The 19,925-nt window shown below is 35.1% G+C and overlaps 1 long non-coding RNA gene and 1 pseudogene across 2 annotated transcripts in view; both read right to left on the reverse strand.

The window, feature by feature from the left end:
* LOC309647945 overlaps positions 1–19,925 on the reverse strand; it is a 1,188,245-nt gene that overhangs the window by 1,135,723 nt on the left and 32,597 nt on the right. The gene's annotated exons all lie outside the window — the stretch shown is intronic.
* LOC309647941 (ferritin heavy chain pseudogene) lies at positions 4,249–5,033 on the reverse strand (annotated as a pseudogene). The gene has a single exon. The product of its transcript is annotated as a ferritin heavy chain pseudogene (transcript).

A 19,925-nucleotide genomic window follows, 5' to 3' on the forward strand; every position in this document is an offset into this window, starting at 1 on the left:
TATTGAAGAGGCTGTCTTTTCTCTGTTGTATATTCTTGCCTCCTTTTAAGTGTGTGGGTTTATCTCTGGGCTTTCTACCCAGTTCCATTGATCTATATTCCTATTTTTGTGCCAGTACCATATTGTCTTGATGACTGTAGCTTTGTGGTAGAGTGTGAAGTCAAGTAACCTGATTCCTCCAGCTCCGTTTTTCTTTCTCAAGGTTGCTTTGGCTATTCGGGGTCTTTTGTGTTTCCATACAAACTGTGAAATTTTTTGTTCTAGTTCTTTGAAAAATGCCATTTGTAGTTTGGTAGCGATTGCATTGAATCTGTAGATTGCTTTGGGTAGCATAGTCATTTTCACAATGTTGATTCTTCCAATCCAAAAACATGGTATATCTCTCCATCTGTTTGTACTGTCTTTAATTTCTTTCATCAGTGTCTTATAGTTTTCTGCATACAGGTTTTTGTCTCCTTAAGTAGGTTTATTCCTAGGTATTTTATTCTTTTTGTTACAATGGTAAATGGGAGTGTTTCTTTAATTTCTTTTTCAGATATTTCATCATTGGTGTATAGGAATGCAAGAGATTTCTGTGCATTAATTTTGTATCCTGCTACTTTACCAAATTCATTGATTAGCTCTAGTAGTTTTCTGGTAGCATCTTTAGGATTCTCTATGTATAGTATCATGTCATCTGCAAACAGTGACAGCTTTATTTTTTCCTTTCTCGTTTGGATTCCTTTTATTTCTTTTACTTCTCTGATTGCTGTGGCTTAAATTTCCAAAACTATGTTGAAAAATAGTGGTGAGAGTGCACAACCTTTCCTTGTTCCTCATCTTAGAGGAAATGGTTTCAGTTTTTCACCGTTGAGAACGAAGTTGGCTGTGGGTTTGTCATATATGGCCTTTATTATGTTGAGGTAAGTTCCCTCTATGCTTACTTTCCAGAGAGTTTTTATCATGAATGGGTGTTGAATCTTGTCAAAAGCTTTTTCTGCATCTATTGAGATGATCATATGGTTTTTCTCCTTCAATTTGTTAATATGATTTATCACATTGCATATATTGAATTGCATATATATATTGTGTATATTTGCATATATTGAAGAATCTTTGCATTCCTTGGGTAAACCCCACTTGATCATGGTGTATGATCCTTTTAATGGGCTGTTGCATTCTGTTTGCTAGCAGTTTGTTGAGGATTTTTGCATCTATGTTCATCAATGATATTGACCTGTAGTTTTCTTTCTGTGACATATTTTTCTGTTTTCGGTATCAGGGTGATGGTGGCCTCGTAGAATGAGTTTGGGAAGGTTCCTCCCTCTGCTATATTTTGGAAGAGTTTGAGAAGGATAGGTGTTAACTCTTCTCTAAATGTTTGATAGAATTCCCCTGTGAAGCCATCTGGTTCTGGGCTTTTGTTTGTTGGAAGATATTTAATCACAGTCTCAATTTCAGTGCTTGTGATTGGTCTGTTTATATTTTTTTATTTCTTCCTGGTTCAGTCTCAGAAGGTTGTGGTTTTCTAAGAATTTGTCCATTTCTTCCAGGTTGTCCATTTTATTGGCATAGAGTTGCTTGTAGTAATCTCTCATGATCCTTTGTATTTCTGCAGTGTCAGTGGTTACTTCTCATTTTTCAATTCTAATTCTATTGATTTGAGTCTTTTCCCTTTTTTTCTTGTTGAGTTTGGTTAATAGTTTATGAATTTTGTTCATCTTCTCAAAGAACCAGCTTTTAGTTTTATTGATGTTTGCTATTATTTTCTTCATTTCTTTTTCACTTATTTCTGATCTGATATTTATGATTTCTTTCCTTCTGCTAACTCTGGGGTTTTTTTGTTCTTCTTTCTCTAATTGCTTTAGGTGTAAGGTTAGGTTGTTTATTTGAGATTTTTCTTGTTTTTTGAGGTAGGATTTTATTGCTATAAACTTCCCTGTTATATTTACTTTTGCTGCATCCCATAGGTTTTGGGTTGTTGGGTTTTCATTGTCATTTGTTTCTAGGTATTTTTTGATTTCCTCTTTGATTTCTTCAGTGATTTCTTGGTTATTTAGCAGTATATTATTTAGCCTCCATGTGTTTGTATTTTTTCAGATTTTTTTCCTGTAATTGATATCTAGTCTCATAGTGCTATGCTCGGAAAAGATACTTGATAGAATTTCTATTTCCTTTTTTCTATACCTGCCCATCCCTACCTCATCTTCCAAGAAGAAGATAAAGTTCAGGGTTCCTTCTCTTAAGGAGAGAGGGTCATGACAGAGCATAAAATGAAAGCATCTGGTGGTCTCTGCATGGATATTTCCCAAAGTTTATACCTGTTAGGGAGATTATGCTAGTTATATTTAAGGCAAGAAACCACTGGGGCAGAAAAATTGTCTCTGAGGAAAAATCATGATGAATAAGAAGAGTAGGAATAAGAACAGAGAATTAGATGGGATTTTTAGGGTGCAATACCATGCTTTCCTGGTTGGATTCTTGGGGACACATTAGATATGTGGAGTGTGAGAACAAAGGAGTCTTTACACTACTTTCTGGGTTAGAGACCCAAGATGACAATAATACTGTAGAAGAAGGAACAATTGAGTGGAAGCTTGGCTCTGCACTGTGGGGTCATTGACAGCTTACATGTATCAATGAACACGTAAGGGGTCCAGATCTTCCCTGTCCAAGCACACTCATAGTCTTTGGTCTACTTGTGCTCCTAGGATTTTGTCACAACTCTAAGGAAAAGAGGGAATACAGCACAAAAATGATCAAGATTACACTTTTCCTTCCTGATGGAATAGAGATTCAAAACATAAATTGAGTTCTGCTGTAATAATATTTGTTCTTCTAATGTTTCTCTCTCTCTCTCTCACACACACACACACACACACATGATATAAACCTCTTGAAGGTGCAAACTGCATCTTAATCATTTTTTCTTTGCTTGTCTGATTTCATCAATAAATGGATCAGATGTGATAAACTGACTATTAATTATTAGTTGAGAAACAGATTTCCGTTATATGATGTTTCATGAACTATATTATTTGGAAACACCTTAAAGGTTTCACTTGTCCCTTACCTCTATTCTATGAGTCATTATTGGAAAGCACTTCTTTTAAATGTATAGTTCACAACTTCAGCACTTGGTTTCCAATAGTGCAATGAAATAAAGTACTGGAGATATTCTAAGTCACCTTCCTGAGAGTGCTTTAGAGAAATTGCTGATTAAACATAGAAAAGACTAAAAATATTTGCATCTATAAAGGAGATTGAGAAATGTACATATCTATTATAAATTAAATATATTTTTAGAATTATGGTTTTACTACTAGGCATTGATAAAAAGAATGTTTTAATTTTTTATAAACTTAACTATGATTCTGTAAAACCTCAGCAAGAACAAAAGTTTTAGTAATAGTTGATGGCTCCTAGAAGTTCAGAGGGTAATTATTAAAACGTATTTTAAACTCAAAATAGCTATTGAACTTTATACTTTAAGTAGTGTTATAAATTATAATCTGATATGACTTTTTTTTTTTTTTTTTGCTTTAAACTAAATTCTCAACCTATGAGTGATGGTGGCTTTGACGAGAACAATCTCAAATAGGCTTGAGGCTGTTTTATAGGATGTCTAATTCCCACAGGGGCTCATTGTAATTTCAACACTACAGTATGAAGAGCTGCTGTCACTGCTGCGACCCTCTGGGGTACTTTATTTTAACTTGACCTCTTGTCAGAAGAAGTATTCCACTCTCTTTTTTTCTCTTTAATAATGTGAGGTTATGTCTAGGGTACGTTGGCCTAATTAAAGCCAAAAGAATACGAGCAACAGCAGCTCTCATACATCTCTCATTTTGCTGAAGCTCTCACCTTTTCCACACCTTTAGTAATAACTGTTCTTATTCTCGTGTCCTACTTGACCACACTTAGTTATGTTAATAATCATTATTTATAAATTTCAAAAGATGTTTATAATGAAATTTTAAAGTTCTTAATATTTTCTTCTGCGGTTGTTTACCGTACAAAAAGATAAACTGGTACCATGTGCAACTTGAATTAAATTAAGCGAAATAAATTTTACTTAAAACCGTGATTTATAGCAGAGAGACTTTACTTGTGATAACCATAATCAGAGTGATAGCCATAATCAGATGCTAGGAAAAATATAGTGGATTTTTTTTTGGGGGGGGGTACCAAATTACTTTATTTGAAGGAATGATACTAAGGAAAGGGCTTGTAGATGTTTTGGTACAACTTACAGAAAAGGTAAAGGTAACCCAAACATGCATGCACTGCCTTGGTGACCAGGGAAGTCACTCCTGTGGCTACGGGAAGCCAGCCTAAGGCTTAGCTTTCATTATCACTATTTCCCAGGGTGTGCTTGTCAAAGAGATAATGTGCCATGCCAGATTCGGGGGCCCCCATCATGTGCAAGTTGGTTACGTGGTCAATTTTTTAATGGATTTCACCTGCTCATTCAGGTAATGAGTCTCAATGAAGTCACACAAATGGGGGTCATTTTTCTCAGTGGCCAATTTGTGCAGTTCCAGTAGTGACTGACTCACACTTTTTTCCAAGTGTAGCGCACATTCCATTGCATTCAGCCCATTCTCCCAGTCATCACGGTCTGGTTTCTTGATATCCTGAAGAAAGATTCGGCCACCCCGTTGGTTCTGCAGCTTCATCAGTTTCTCAGCATGTTCTCTCTCCTCATGAGATTGGTGAAGAAAGTATTTGGCAAAGTTCTTCAATGCCACATCATCGCGGTCAAAATAGTACGACATGGACAGATAGACGTAGGAGGCGTAGAGCTCCAGGTTGATCTGGTGATTGATGGCGGCCTCTGAGTCCTGGTGGTAGTTCTGGCGCACCTGCGAGGGGGACGCGGTCGTCATGGCGGGCGGCTGAGGTGAGGCGGTGGCGGTGGCTGCGCGGCGCTGTAATGGCGGCGGGGACCTTGGGGGCGGTTGGAGGGCGCTGTGAGGTGGTGGCGAGGGCTGGCTCTGAGCGGTCGGCCAGAGCGGGGGATGAGCGCTGGGTTCCATCCAAGCACTGTTGAAGCAGGAAACCGCAGCGACTCTCCGCGAGGACTGTCGTGGATTATTTTTTATTACAATGAAAAACGTATTAAATATCTGCTACTTATGATTCTACAGAGCTCTATGAAAATGATGAAAGAAATCACATATGCAACCCATAGCTTCAAACAGTTTACTTTGTGGTGACAACATGAATATGAAATGTCAATGAAGAATATAAGAGAACACAATTAACTGCTAAATTATCTGATACAGACAATATAAATATTGATTGAAAAGGTTTAAATCAATTCAATGTAACTGTAGTCCAGATGAGATTTGAGGCAAGCTTTGGAAGATGGATAGGATTAGAATAGACAAATGGAAAGAAAAGGACATTGTACCTGAGAATAATGAAAGATCAAAAGTGGTGGGTCAGGTAGGAACAGGGCTGACTTAAAATACTGTGAGATGAAGAGTTCAGGTTAATTTGGAGGAAAGTGAAGTGAAATTATGGAAGACTTTCAAAACCATGCAAGGAAATATTGACTTAAAAAACTAATAATGAAAGATGACAGAATTGTTTAATGGCCTGATAGTAATAATATGAAGTTGATGAAGTTGCTAGTAATAATATAGAACATTTGTCCTACCTGCCAAGCACAGTGCTATGGTTTCACATAACCTCATTTAATCCTCATGACATCTTCTGAGATCAGTAAAATTGTCTTGTCAATTTTACAAATGATGAAATATAAATCGTATTAGGTTATATAGACTCTAAGAGTTGGGATAGAGATTTCACACCAGATGTGTACTAGCACATGTAAATAACAACTAAAGTTCTTATTAAAACTACAGAAAAACTTACATAGAAGGTAATTTAGCAGAATGCACAAGAGAAATAAAACTAAACCTAAAATAATTTTATTTGGGTAAAATAAGACATTTTAAGAATCACACATGAAAAAATCATGGCTCATAATTTGTATGAATTTCATTGTAAATCAGTGTTTCTTGAAATGGAGTCCATTAGTTATTTTAACCTTCATGAACTTGGTTGCTCATTAGATAACCATAATAAAAATAACACAGCATAGATTATTGGGTTTATTTAAACCAAATAAATAAGAGTATTTTGGCAGTCACAAGAAGAACTATAACATATACTAATAGTACCCACAGTAGCAAGCAGAATAAATACTTTCCCTTGTACACATATACAGTGAGACTGAAAAAAAAGATTTGAGTGAACATTATGGAGAACCAGATAACGGGTTTCTACATGCAGTTGATATGACTGCTACAACCCTGCCCATGAAAACCTGAAGCCTTAGAAAAGCTTGGTGCTTGGAAAATCTACCTGGACAACTGAAACCATTCTCCCTGTTCCTGGGGAAATTCTCATGTTTTGCAGAGGAAAAGTTTACCTTTGTAGATTTACTCATCTATGATGTCTTAGATCAGAACCTTATGTTTGAGCGCAGGTGACTGGATGAATTTCCAAATCTGAAGGCTTTCATGTGTTTTTGTGAAACTTTGGAGAAAATAGTTGTCTATATGCAGTCTGACTGCTTTTTCAAGATGACCATCATCAAGAAGATGGCTCAATGGGGCAACAAGAGTATATGCTGAGCAGAGGGCAGATGTGATTGCTTGTTTTGTTCCGTCCTGTCTTCTGGGGGGATGAGCTCTAATTTCTCTTTTCTTTTGAATAAATAGCACTTAGGCTAAAAAAACAAACAAAAACGATTATATACTATATATAATTTTATAACTATATATATAATTTTGTAAGTTAATTTACACACAAACATAATATACATATATAACTGATCTAATTATAAGCCTACAACATCCTATTTCTCTGACTGCCTCCCAGAAGTATACATGATCCTCAGGTAGGTATAAATATTTCCTGCTATACTTTCACATTTTTAGAAGATAAAAATGTAATTTAAAATATATGTAATTATGCCAATAAAATGGACAACCTGGAAGAAATGGACAGATTCTTAGAAAGGCACAAACTGCCGAGACTGAACCAGGAAGAAATAGAAAATATGAACAGACCAATCACAAGCACTGAAATTGAAACTGTGATTAAAAACCTTCCAACAAACAAAAGCCCAGGACCAGATGGCTTCACAGGTGAATTCTATCAAACATTTAGAGAAGAGCTAACACCTATCCTTCTCAAACTCTTCCAAAATATTGCAGAGGGAGGAACACTCCCAAACTCATTCTACGAGGCCACCATCACCCTGATACCAAAACCAGACAAAGATGTCACAAAGAAAGAAAACTACAGGCCAATATCACTGATAAACATAGATGCAAAAATCCTCAACAAAATACTAGCAAACAGAATCCAACAGCACATTAAAAGGATCATACACCATGATCAAGTGGGGTTTATCCCAGGAATGCAAGGATTCTTCAATATACGCAAATCAATCAATGTGATACATCATATTAACAAACTGAAGGAGAAAAACCATATGATCATCTCAATAGATGCAGAGAAAGCTTTCGACAAAATTCAACACCCATTTATGATAAAAGCCCTGCAGAAAGTAGGCATAGAGGGAACTTTCCTCAACATAATAAAGGCCATATATGACAAACCCACAGCCAACATTGTCCTCAATGGTGAAAAACTGAAACCATTTCCACTAAGATCAGGAACAAGACAAGGTTGCCCACTCTCACCACTATTATTCAACATAGTTTTGGAAGTGTTAGCCACAGCAATCAGAGAAGACAAAGAAATAAAAGGAATCCAAATCGGAAAAGAAGAAGTAAAGCTGTCACTATTTGCAGATGACATGATACTATACATAGAGAATCCTAAAGATGCTACCAGAAAACTCCTAGAGCTAATCAATGAATTTGGTAAAGTAGCAGGATACAAAATTAATGCACAGAAATCTCTTGCATTTCTATACACTAATGACGAAAAATCTGAAAGTGAAATTAAGAAAACACTCCCATTTACCATTGCAACAAAAAGAATAAAATATCTAGGAATAAACCTACCTAAGGAGACAAAAGACCTGTATGCAGAAAATTATAAGACACTGATGAAAGAAATTAAAGATGATACAAATAGATGGAGAGATATACCATGTTCCTGGATTGGAAGAATCAACATTGTGAAAATGACTCTACTACCCAAAGCAATCTACAGATTCAATGCAATCCCTATCAAACTACCACTGGCATTTTTCACAGAACTAGAACAAAAAATTTCACAATTTGTATGGAAACACAAAAGACCCCGAATAGCCAAAGCAATCTTGAGAACGAAAAATGGAGCTGGGGGAATCAGGCTCCCTGACTTCAGACTATATTACAAAGCTTCAGTAATCAAGACAGTTTGGTACTGGCACAAAAACAGAAATATAGATCAATGGAACAGGATAGAAAGCCCAGAGATAAACCCACACACATATGGGCACCTTATTTTTGATAAAGGAGGCAAGCATATACAGTGGAGAAAAGACAGCCTCTTCAATAAGTGGTGCTGGGAAAATTGGACAGGTACATGTAAAAGTATGAAAATAGAACACTCCCTGACACCATGCACAAAAATAAACTCAAAATGGATTAAAGACCTAAGTGTAAGGGCAGACACTATCAAACTCTTAGAGGAAAACATAGGCAGAACACTCTATGACATACATCACAGCAAGATTCTTTTTGACCCAGCTCCCAGAGAAATGGAAATAAGAACACAAATAACCAAATGGGACCTAATGAAACTTAAAAGCTTTTGCACAGCAAAGGAAACCATAAACAAGACCAAAAGACAACCATCAGAATGGGAGAAAATATTTGCAAATGAAGCAACTGACAAAGGATTAATCTCCAAGATTTACAAGCAGCTCATGCAGCTCAATAACAAAAAAACGAACAACCCAATCCAAAAATGGGCCGAAGACCTAAATAGACATTTCTCCAAAGAAGATATACAGATGGCCTACAGACACATGAAAGAATGCTCAACATCATTAATCATTAGAGAAATGCAAATCAAAACTACAATGAGATATCATCTCACACCGGTCAGAATGGCCATCATCAAAAAATCTAGAAACAATAAATGCTGGAGAGGGTGTGGAGGAAAGGGAACACTCTTGCACTGTTGGTGGGAATGTAAATTGATACAGCCACTATGGAGAACAGTATGGAGGTTCCTTAAAAAACTACAAATAGAACTACCATACGACCCAGCAATCCCACTACTGGGCATATACCCTGAGAAAACCATAGGTCAAAAAGAGTCATGTACCAAAATGTTCATTGCAGCTCTATTTACAATAGCCAGGACATGGAAGCAATCTAAATGTCCATCGACAGATGAATGGATAAAGAAGATGTGGCACATATATACAATGGAATATTACTCAGCCATAAAAAGAAATGAAATGGAGGTATTTGTAATGAGGTGGATGGAGTTAGAGTCTGTCATACAGAGTGAAGTAAGTCAGAAAGAGAAAAACAAATACAGTATGCTAACACATATATACGGAATCTAAGGGGAAAAAAAAAAAAAAAAAAAAAAAAAGGCCATGAAGAACCTAGTGGCAAGACGGGAATAAAGACACAGACCTACTAGAGAATGGACTTGAGGATATAGGGAGGGGGTGGGGTGAGATGTGACAGGGTAAGAGAGTGTCATGGACATATATACACTACCAAATGTAAAATAGATAACTAGTGGGAAGCAGCCGCATAGCACAGGGAGATCAGCTCGGTGCTTTGTGACCATCTAGAGGGATGGGATGGGGAGGGTGGGAGGGAGGGAGATGCAAGAGGGAAGAGAAATGGGAACATATTGTATATGTATAACTGATTCACTTTGTTATAAAGCAGAAGCTAACACACCATTGTAAGGCAATTATACTTCAATAAAGATGTTAAAAAAATAAAAAATAAAATATATGTAATTGCTTTGGAAATTCAAGCTATTACACTAAATATATAATTTTGTAACAACTTTTAGTCTTAACATTATACGTTTGAGATTTTTCATTTGGACTTATGTAAATATAGTTCATTTTTTTACTGCTTTTCAATATTCAGTTTATGAAAAACTCAAAGCTTATCTATATATTTCTCTACTAAGATAGAATTGGGTTTTTTACCCCTGTATTTTTAACTTCATCTTGTTTTAGTCTTATTTTGCACATTTAATAGAGATACTCTAGGTTTTTGCCTATTAATGGAATTAATTGAACTGAAGGAAATATGTATTAACCTCTATTAGGCAATAAAAAATATCACCCAGTGTAGATCTAAAGTGTATGAAAGTTTCTGTTTATACTCTTGTGATAAAAATAACTACCCAAATTGAACATGTTTGCCACTGTAGATATGAAATGGTAGATCAGAGTTATTTGTTGGCCATTCAAATGAGAAAACTGAAAATCATACCATTATTCCATTTCAGCTTCTTATTTCTTAAATTAACTGTTTTCAACAGGGTTGTTTCTCTTTCATTTATTTTGATTTGGGAAAATTTATTATGTATTATGATTTATCAAAAATCTTACAGAAAATATAATGTAAGACTTGTATTTTACTTTTGACAGGTGTGTCAGGACTAATTACATCAAATATATTTGTAATGTAAAGTACAGTGGAAAGAAAAATGTTAATTTATTGCATAAAATTGTAAAGGCCAGACATTCACATTGTACCTACATTTTTAAAAAATTGAAGTATAGTTGACATGCAATATTATATTAGTTTCAGGTGTACAACTGGTGACTTAACATTTATATACATTACAAATTGATTACAACAATAAACCTAGTAACCACCTGTCACCATAAAAAGTTATTATAATATCATTGACCATATTCCCTAAGCTCTGCATTACATCCTGTGACATTTATGCTATAACTGGAAATTTGTACTCTTAATCCCCTTCACCCACTCCTCTGGTGACCACCAGTTTGTTCTCTGTATTTATAAGTCTGTTTCTGTCTTTTTGTTTCATTGTTTGTTTTGTTTTTGAGATTCCACATATAAGTGACACCACACAGTATTTGTGTTTCTATGGCTTATTTCACTTAGTGTAATCCTTTCTAGGTCCATCCATGTTGTAACAAATGGCAAGACATCATTCTTTTTAAGGCAGAGCAATATTCCATGGTGTTTATAAACTACATCTTCTTTATTCATTCATCTATTGATGGACACTTAGGTCCATGGACACTTAGCCATATCTTGGCTATTGTAAATAATGCTGCAATGAGCAAAAGAATGCATATATCTTTTCAAATTAGTATTTTCATTTTCTTTGGATTAATACCCAGGAGTGGAATTGCTGAATGACATGGTAGTTTTATTTTTAATTTTTTAAGAAACCTCCATACAATTTTCCACAGTGGCTGCAGCAGTTTACATTCCCACTAACAGAGCATGAGGGTTCCCTTTCTTCCACATTATCTGCAACACTTGTTATTTCTTGGCTTTTTGATAATAGTCATTCTGGCAGATGTGAGGTGATATCACATTTTTTTAAAATTCAATATGATCCTTTATTCATAATTCTCACATGTAAATTTGGAAAGAATGCCTAAGTTGTTACTGTTTGTTTTTTCAAAACTAAGTGTTTCTAATTTTTGAGCAAACAATACTAGGTATTTTATTCTTTTTGATGCAATTGAAAATGGAATTGTTTTTGTAATTTATCCTTCTGATAGTTCTCATCAGTGTGTATGAATGCAACAGACTTCTGTATATTAATCTTGTATCTGGCAGCTTTATTAAATTTGTTTATTAACCCTAGTAAATTATTTTTGGTGCAGTCTTTAGAATTTTCTATATACAGGCTTAATTCTTTTTATTGTACTTCACCTTATTATACTTTGCTGGTATGACATTTTTAACCAGTTGAAAGTTTGTGTAAGCATAACTTTTGTATGCCCAGGGAAAATAAAAAATTTGTGTGACTCACTTTATTGTGTTAGTTGTTTCATTGCAGTGGTCTGGAACCAAACCTGCAATATCTCCAAGGTATATCTGGAATCCTTTTTCCATTCCCTCAATCTGTGTGTGTCTTTAGATCTGAAGTGAGTCTCTTATAGGTAGCAATTACGTGGGTCTTGTTTTTGTATCCATTTAGTCACCCTATGTCTTTTGATTGGAGTATTTAATCCATTTACATTTAAACTAATTATTGATAGGTCTTTTTTTATTGTCATTTTTAAATTGTTTTCTGGTTGTTTTTGTAGCCCCTCTATGTGCTTTTCTTATTCTCATTCTCCTCCCTTGTGATTTGATGACTTTCTTTAATATTATGTTTGTATTCCTTTCTCTTTATTTTTTGTGTATCCATTGTAGATTTTTGGTTTGTGGTTACCATGAGATTCATATATGTCAACTGCATATGTAGCAGTCTACGTTAAGCTGATTGGCACTTAAATTGGAACATATTCTAAAAACACTACATTTTTTACCTCCATATTTTATGTTTTTGATGTCATATTTACATCCTTTTATTTTGTGTTTCACTTAGCTAATTATTTTAGATATAGACAATTTTATTACTTTTATCTTTAACTTTTATACTAGTTTTATAAGTGCAACCACTTACCTTTACCATATGTTTGTCTTTACTAGTGAAATTTTTCTATCATAATTTTTTTTTGTTTCTAGTTATAGCCTTTATTTTTCCATTTAAAGTAGTTCCTTTAACATTTCTTGTTAGACCAGTTTGGTGGTGATGAACTCCTTTAGCTTTTCCTTGTCTGGGAAACTCTTTATCTCTCCTACAATTCTGAATGATCATTACCAGGTAGAGAATTCTTGGCTGGAAGGTTTTTCCTTTTAGCACTTTCTTCTGGCCTACAATGTTTCTGCTGAAAATCAACTGATAGCCTTATGGGGGTCCCCTTTATGTGACTTGTTTTTCTTGTTGTTTTTAAGTTTATCTACCTTTAACTTTTGTCGTTTAAATTATGGTATGTTTTGGTGTGGATCTCTCTAGTTTCATCTTGTTTGGTACTCTGTGCTTTTTTTGACCTGAGTATCTCTTTTCTTCTCCAGGTTAGGAAACTTCAGTCATTATTTCTTCAAATAAGTTTTCTGCCACTTTCTCTCCTCTTTTTCTAGGACCTCTATAATGTGAATGTTAGTACACTTGATGTTGTCTCAGAGGTTCCTTAAACTATCCTCAGTTTTTAAATTCCTTTTTCTTTTTGCTGTTCTGATTGGATGATTTTCACTACCCTGTTTTTTAGACTACTCATCTGTTTTGCTCTGCATCCTTTAATCTGATGTTAATTCCCTCTAGTGTATTTTTCATTTCAGTTTTAATGTTCTTTAGTTCTGATTGGTTCTTTTTATATTTTATATATTTTTTTTTGTTGAAGTTCTCAGAGTTCTTCCATTTTTTTCTCCCAAGTTCAGTGAGCATCTTTATGACTATTATTTTGAAATTTGTGTCTGGTAAATTGCTTATCTCAGTTTTGCTTATTTTTTTTTTTCTGAGGGTTTGTCTTGCTCTTTTGTTTGAATGGTATTCTTTTGTCTCCACATTTTGCTTAACTCTCTGTGTTCATTTCTATGTAATAAGTATATCAGCTCCATCTCCCAGTTGTAAAATAGTAGGTTTATGTAGAAGGTGTCCTTTTGGGCCCAATGGTGCAATCCTCTCTGGTCAACAGAGCCAGATGCTCCAGTGATGTGCCCTGTGTGGGCTGCATATTCCCTCTTGTTGTGGTTGGGCTACAATTGCTATGGGTGCACTGGTGGGTGTGGTAGGGACCCCAGGGCAGCTAGTCCATTTGTGAGTTCTATAAGCAGACTAGTCAGAGAACTGGTTCCTGACCCAGCCGTCTGAGTGGTCTGGCCAAGACTGCTATGGACACCCTGTTGTGTGGCATTGGCCCCCCAGAGTAGGAGATGCTGTGGAGGGGCACAGGCAATGGTGGGGGCTGCTCACCAGGTGGGGTGGGTTGGAAACTTCTTTGGGGGCCAGGTGCCACATGCAGGTTGGGCAGGGCAGGTCCTCAAAAGAAGCAGGAACAGAACACGTGTTGTTAGCTAGGTTGATGGAGAATGACAAAGAGACAACTGCCAGTGACAGGCCAGCTAGGTGGAAGAAGAGTAAAAAGAAATGGTGCCCACTAGCACTTCTCTCTCTGGAGAAAGTTCAACCAGATCCCTGCCCTTTCAGAACCTGCCCTAAAATTAGCTAATGACTGTCTTTTTCTTATGATCCAGGCACTTTTCAAACTGCTGCCTCTGAGTTTGGATTTGGAGCAAGTGAGTTTGTGTGTGAGACCTTCAAGAGCAGAGTCTGTTTCCTACATCCTTCCAACTCTCCTGGACATAAAGTCTGTTGATTTTCAAAGCCAGATGATATGGCTCTCATTTTCCTGGTGTAGGTCTCCCAAACTAGGGACCCCAACATGGGGCTCAGACCCCTTGCTCCTCAGGGGATACCTCCTCAGTTGTGATATCCCTTCCACTTGTGGTTTGCTACTCTGGGGATGTGAGTTCTGACTAGACTGCTTCTCTGCCCCTCCTACTTATCTTGATGTGACCTTCTCTTTATACCCTTAGTTGCAGAAAATCTGTCTGCTAATCTTCAGGTTGTTCTCAGAGATACTTGTTTTATATGTTTTGGTGTGTCCATAGGAGGAGGTGAGCTTAGAATCTTCCTACTCCACCATCTTTATGCAGACTCCCATGGTAGTTACTTCGGATGTTATTTCAATTTAATTTTGTATTAAGCCTCTAGGCTATGCATTACTACTGACATTTTGCTGATGATGGCACTGAGGTTCAGAGATGCTAAGTAACTTGTCAAGGGCTTTGTATCTATGAAGTAGAGGAGAAATATCTCATACACATTTTATTTGACTCTATAGTCCATATCTTTTATAACAAAACAATAATCACACTTTTAACTCTTTAAAAATTATTTAAATAGATTAGTCAACTTGAACCCCATTTAATTATAGGAATAACTAGGGCATGTTTATTAACTTTAATGCATGGTATTACATATAAGTGGAATCTTTTCTTAAAAGTTGAACTAGTAAAAACAGAGAATAAAAAAATGGTTACCGAGGTCTCAAGGAGGGAAAATAGGGAGAGGTTAGTAAAATGGTATAGACTTTCATTTATAAGATGAATAAGGTCTGAGGATCTAATGTATAACATGGTGACTATAGCTGATAACACTGTATTATATAATTGAAATTTACTAGGAAAGTAGAACTTAAGTATTCTCATTATACAAAAAAAGAAAGGTGTAAATATATGAGGTGATAGATGTATCAACTCAATGGGGAGAATCCTTTCACAATGTATATGTATATCAAATCATCATGTTGCACATTTTACATATCTTATGACATTATTTGTCAATTATACCTCAATAAAACTTGAGAAAATTGGAAAACAGGAGTTAGAAATAATTTTTCAAAGTTACTGGCAAAAGTGAAATTAGAATTTACATATTCTAACCCTTGTCCAATATTTCTTCCATTGAACTTTCCTAAAGCTTAAAATAGACTAATAGATTGACATAAATTGGCATCAGTGATGCATATACTAAAATATTGCTGACAACATACTTTTCACTAAACCTTGAATGTATAATATATTCTATGTGGGTGAATTATATTATTTAGCCTTGATACTAATATATTTGAACCTATATTATTAATGGTTTTTCTTAATGGGCATTATATGAATTATGTGTGTATATATATATATATATATATATATTAACATTTACTTTAATTTCAAAGTGGTATAGAAATTTTGGCAAATACTAATTTTTAAATTAAAAGTACTCTTTTAACAAGAGAGCTTTATATTACATGAGAAAGATTTACAAATCCGGAGATTAATGGTAAAAAATAAAAGAATCAAATAAAGTAAATGAAAATTATATATGCCAGAAAAAAGAGTGTAAATTACTCAACTAAACCATTCTCATAGTTCAGATAAAATTCTGAGGCTCAAATAAGTTATGTGCTTTCCCGTTTATATAATGAGTTGATGGAGGATTGAGAACTTAGTCTTCTGCATTTTAAGTAAAAGGATCTTTTAACACATATTGGTTTTGCTTTGTTTCCCATTCAGCTTTCCCATACTGAGACTTGTATGTTTCTTAAATACTGTAGTATTATAACTAATACAACCAGTTAGTACATTTTCCCCTGGTTAAGTAAGTTGCATAAAATAATTTTCAATGGCATGTTACCCACTCACCAGATCAGCCACTCTATGTTCCAAGATGTCTTAGGAACATTGGAAATTCAGGACACGTTAAGCCTTTAAGTAGCACTCATACAAATAATAGAGTCATGGGAAATCCTGAAATGCTGCATATGGAAATGAGAGCAACCCATTTTCATTCTTGATAAAGAAAAATATTCCAATTATTGGGTGTGAGGTGGGATTTACCAACTGAGTCAAATCTAACAGACTTGGATTTGAATCCTGACTCATCTAAATTGTTCTGCATCGGGCCATTGCTTGATTTTTATGTTGTTCCCTATGTTTATCTGTAAAACTGGGTTATTAATGCCTCCTTGCAAGGTGGCTGTAAAGAGATTAAATGACAGAACATATCTCATTAGTATAGAAATATAGTAGGTGCAGAACAAAGTAAGAGTGGGTTGTTTTTGTGAGAGTCTTGGAGCAGTTCAGATATTTCTTTCAACCTCTCCTTCAGTTGAAACATCATCTCTCTCTCTCTCTCTCCATTCCCTCTTGGCTCCAATTCCTTGATCATGCAAAGTTGTGATTACATTGTTTCTTATATTTAAGAAAATCACCCTGGCTATGATAGCTATTTAGCCTGTTTCACATGCAGAGCAAAAGAGACTTTCCATGGTATTGATATATGTGCTGCCAGGGGAAGAGGAGTTGGGTTTAGTTGCTTCTCATAACCTCTGGGTTATTCAAACACACCTGGTCCCTCAATATTCTAATAGTCTTTGATTTGCTAAAATCAGCATATTTCAGTGCAATAATTTCAAATACTCAAAGCTATTTTTCCATTTTTTTCATGATACATTTTTTTCAAAATACCTTTCAAAAGGTGAGGACATATTCAAAGAGTATTCACAGATGACTGTTAGTTACTTTTTCAATTTTCTTGCTGCAGTTTACAAATACAAAAAAAAAAAACCAAAACAACTCTGGATTCTACTTTAAAAGTTGAGAAATGTATTGTTTGGGAGAGGAGTTTCATGTGCATTTTCTAATTTTTCACTTCATATGTTTCTGCCATTCAACATGTCTTGAGATTATATTTATTTTATTTTCATGCTCTTAAAATATGCATGTAATTTAATAAATATAACAGGTGTCTCTAATTGTAAATCCTTCAGTCACATTTTTTTTCATTACATTTTGAAAATAATGCTTAGTTTAAAATGTATTTAATTTCACTAATGTCTTTTACTATTTAAAAGATGCATATGTAGGAGGTGACACAAAATATAAGTTATAACTTTGGTGAAAATATATCCTTGTCCTTCAATTATTTTCCACATGATATTATGTTTATAAACTAGGACATTACTGATTAAGAATTTTAATTGGCAAGGCAATTCTCTATCTGAGAATACCATTTTTTCCCCAACCTTTGGTTTGAAAATCACTAAACATTTTTAGTTCACATTCACCACATCCTGAAACTCCATGATTATTTTGAAGGTGTGGGAGAAGCAATTTGAGGAAGTGTTATTCTGACCAAACTTCATCCTCATTTAATTTTGACACGTTTGAAGGCCTGCTTCATCTCTACTCATTTAAAGCTATTGGATTTGATTTGTATTTTCAAGCACTGCTCTGGAGAGTTTTGTTTTCAAACTCTGAAGAATAATCGAACCCACCAGACTTCTTTGAAAATCAACAGTAGACATAATAAAATCCTTCAGTGTCTCTCCACGGCCTTCAAGATAAAATTCCAGCTCCTTAGTTTGGCAAGAAAGCTCTCCCTTTATGACTCAGAAACAACTCAATTTCTCTCCCCCTGGAACAAGTCATTGCCTCAGCCACACATGATGACTTACGGTTCCCAAACACACAAATCTGTCTTCACTCCTACTCACAGTGCATTCTTTTTCCAACCAGTTTTATCCTATCAACTCCTCCTCATCAGTGGGGAAATTAATTAAAATTAATAAAGTCCTTTATGCTTGAATGCTGTAGCAAGACGGAATCCAAAGATGGTCACATAAAAATCAAGCTATGGAAACAAAGAGATCCCCTTCTCAATATTAAAATGGAACTTCATTCCAGAAATCTATGGGATTTCTGGGCACTTTCTCATCTAGAGTTCACACTGACCAGAGCTGTTTTTACTTTGAATCTTAAATGGATATCATGTGGCATAGTTGGTACTCAATATGCTTGAGACTGAGTACTTCAGAAAGTTCTATATTAAGAGCACTGGCAAAAACGCTCTAAATAAAAAGTTTAAAAAAAAAAAAAGCTGCAAATGAGAATGTACGAAACTGTGTTAACCAGTTGAGAACTATTATATTATTTGGATTAACCCACCTGCTCCAATGCTGATATGTAAAGATTCTTTTGTGAGGTTTTGTTGTTGTTGTTCTTTTGTTTTGTTTTTTTAAAGGGTGCATGGAGGAAGAAGAAAAAACAATTAGACTGTAACAGTTAACGTTTCCAGCTCAGAGAGGGCAAAATTCAGGAAAGGATGGTAGTACTGAATATGGACAAAAATGGACAGATTTACAATATAAAATTTGAACTCTTTATTGATGGATTGATTTGAGGGAAATGAAGTAGGTAGAGGAAATAAAGGTGACTTCCACATTTCTTGCTTGAGCAGTGGAGTGAAGGCAGTGCTATTTTCTGAGATGCAAAAGACTGAGACGGAAATTAGGATTTGGAGAAGAAAAGAGATTACAAAAATTGGAAGTGAGTTTAACCACTGTGAACAATGAGTATATCAATAAGCATAAGGAAAAAATAGTTCATAAAATGAATCACCTTTCTATAGTGCTTTATGAGGGCAATGCAAATATCAAAAATATTGCTATTGTGGAAATTTATCTCAATGGAAATCAAGAATTCATTTTCTTCAAAAGAGTTGCAACACCCTACCCCTTATTATACCAGCAAATCATTTCAATAATTTTTGGTAAACTGAATTTTAACATAATCCCAGAACTTCCTATATGAATATCCATGTGATGTGGGGAAAAATAGAATTAATTTGGATCTAATAATTATAAAATATAGCTCCAGAAAATACCTATTAGTAAAACCCATTATGCCCCTAAGAGTTTTGGAAAATTTCTCGCATAGTGCTTTTAATAATGCTTATATGTCTTTGCAAAGCAACATGTTAGATATTGGTTGTAGTCACTAGTAAAAGTTGTTGAGAAATTGCCAAAAATACAGAGCAGCTCATAAAAGGGAATCTTCAAATCAAAGTGACATGTGACATTTCGAATTAAAATTAACTGAAGTGGAAATTATGTACAAAGATTTTGCATATGACTTTTATCAACAAAATATTATTTTAATAATGAAAACAAGGACACTGTAAAGACAGAATAATCGAAATGGCATAATCTTAATGTCTTTAAACAGTGGTCCCCAACACTTTTGGCACCAGAGACTGGTTTCATGGAAGACAATTTTTCAACCAACAGAGTTGGTGGGGGGATGGTTCAGGGGGTAATGAGAGCAATGGAAAGCAATGTGGAGTGGCAGATAAAGCTTCGCTTGCTAGCCCACAGTTCACCTCCTATTGTGTGGCCAGGGTCCTAACAGCCTGCAGACTGGTAGCGGTCCATGGCCTGGGGTTGGGGACACCTGCTTTAATAGATAGATGAAACACTTTACTGAACAGAAATGAGTCTATAAAACGGAGAATAACTATATTCTCTGCTACCTCATAAAGTACATAAATAACAA

This window comes from Balaenoptera physalus (genome assembly GCF_965194825.1).
Source record: "Balaenoptera physalus genome assembly, chromosome: 18".
Lineage (NCBI taxonomy): Eukaryota > Metazoa > Chordata > Mammalia > Artiodactyla > Balaenopteridae > Balaenoptera > Balaenoptera physalus.